This window comes from Octopus bimaculoides, chromosome 1, assembly GCF_001194135.2.
Source record: "Octopus bimaculoides isolate UCB-OBI-ISO-001 chromosome 1, ASM119413v2, whole genome shotgun sequence".
Lineage (NCBI taxonomy): Eukaryota > Metazoa > Mollusca > Cephalopoda > Octopoda > Octopodidae > Octopus > Octopus bimaculoides.
In genome coordinates this window covers 72819523-72821574 of record NC_068981.1, presented here as the reverse complement: position 1 = coordinate 72821574, position 2052 = coordinate 72819523, and the positions used below count along the sequence as shown (strand labels likewise).

Here is a 2052-nt window from a genome sequence, read left to right as displayed (position 1 = left end):
GTGTGTGTGTGTGTGTGTGTGTGTGTGTGTGTGCACGCGCGTGTGTGTATGTAGTATAATACTCAAAAGCATAGAGTACAATGTAGAATTTTGGTTATTTATTCATATTATGACAGTCACATAACCTGTTGTGCTTCTTTCGAATTTCAGCATCATCTTGATAGTCATGAGGGAAACTAATTTGAAAAGTCAAGAATTCCTCAAAATTGACTGTAATTAACGGAAGGACAGTCTGATTGTCTCTGGAGAAAAGAGGAAGGCTGTGGACATATGTTTTTGATTAGATGTCATGCATACATACGTACATACACACGTACTTACATGCATACATACATACATACATACATACACACAGAGACACTTACACATGCATACATATACACAAAGAGACGGACAGGCAAAAAATACATACACATTCACATAAACACACCGAGGAGGGAATAATAAGGAACAGAGATATTTGTTCATTTCCCGTATTACAGTACTTTGATCCTTTCTATGTTCTGAAATGGCATCCTAAAGGGGCATAATAAAATATCTAACAGTAATCTATCTTAAACCAAACTTCAAAAAATATCACTATGGTTTCTTTTTGTAATATATTTTGGGTGAGATGCAGGGAGAAAACTGTTTAGGTAATTGCTTCAAACTGTTAGATAGCTAGTATAAAATAATAAGTTGATTGAATCGTTTGACCGACGGAAAAATATCTGGCAGTTATTTTTATGTCTCTTTATGTTCTGAGTTCAAATCCTGTAGAGATCAACTTTGTCTTTCGTCCTTGAAGGAGTTGAAAAAATAAAGTACCCGTCCAGGACTGGTGTATATAATCTCGACTTACCCTCAACCAAATAAAACTACAGTCCATCTTCTTTTGGTTTTCGACAAAAAGTCAAAATTTTAAAGAAGATTGAAGGAATTTTCGATATAGTTCGATGAGAATATGTAACATTTGTACCTTTATCAAAAATATAAATGTACATGGCGTGAATTGTCAAGGTAGTTTTGCTAATTTCTTTAGACTAAGTCCAAAGATTTTTTTCTTTTTTTTTTTCACTAAGGATCGTAATAGTCAATTAAAAATAATGCAACGCATTAAACTATCTATTTAACCTACTGTGTGATTCGAAAATCCTTGTAGATTCCGGCCGCATTAAAAGTCAGAACGTAAAGGCAAAAGCAACTAGAGACAAGAGCAATTACAGACAAGAGCAACAAAAGGCAAGAGCAACTAAAAGCAAGAGCAACTAAAGACAAGAGCAACTAAAGGCAAGGGCAACCACATTCAGTCTGTTAATGTACAGCGAGTACTGTAGTTTGCACCAACTGACCATCTTGAATTTCATTCTTGATAGTAATACAGCTGGTACAGAAAATTGTATCGACCCACACTATATGTGGTTGTTGTTTAGCTACAGTTAAATAGGTAGCTGTCACATCTTTTAAGCAGTATCCAAGACCATACTGTCTTATCTATACGTTGAATTTGGTGATGTGAGTGAGATTTGCTTGCAATATTGAGCAGATTGCTTACAATAATTGTCCAACATTTTCATATGTATTTTAATAACTTGACAATAATAATTTGGTCAGTGGAACTTTTACTTTGCCTTTCATTCAAATGACACAACAGAACAAATACCAATAACATGTCGAGGTAACTCAGTGGGTCCAATAACTTGGTGATTATTTAAGGAGGAGGTAAAAAGCAAAACAGAAGAAACACACACACACACACACACACGCACACATTCGTAAACACGCACGTACATGCAACCACACACACACACGCACGCACACATGCTCGTACACACGCACACATTCGCAAACACGCACCTACATGCAACCACACACACACACACGCACGCACAAACAAATAGCCTAGCATCGTTAAAATTTGTTTATTTGCTAGTCTAATAAGAAACATATTTTACGTCTCATAAATCTGTCTATTTTTAAAACCAAACACGCCTAAAAGATACTTATATATCTGTGTTGATGTGGTCATGTATAGTTCTATATGTATCGGTATATATATATATATATATATAT

The 2052-nt window shown here is 35.1% G+C and overlaps 1 protein-coding gene across 5 annotated transcripts in view; it reads right to left on the bottom strand.

Annotated features, from left to right (window-relative positions):
* The window catches only part of LOC106871880 (protein-glutamine gamma-glutamyltransferase K), a 427287-nt gene that overhangs the window by 71443 nt on the left and 353792 nt on the right, over positions 1 to 2052 (bottom strand). The window lies entirely within an intron of this gene.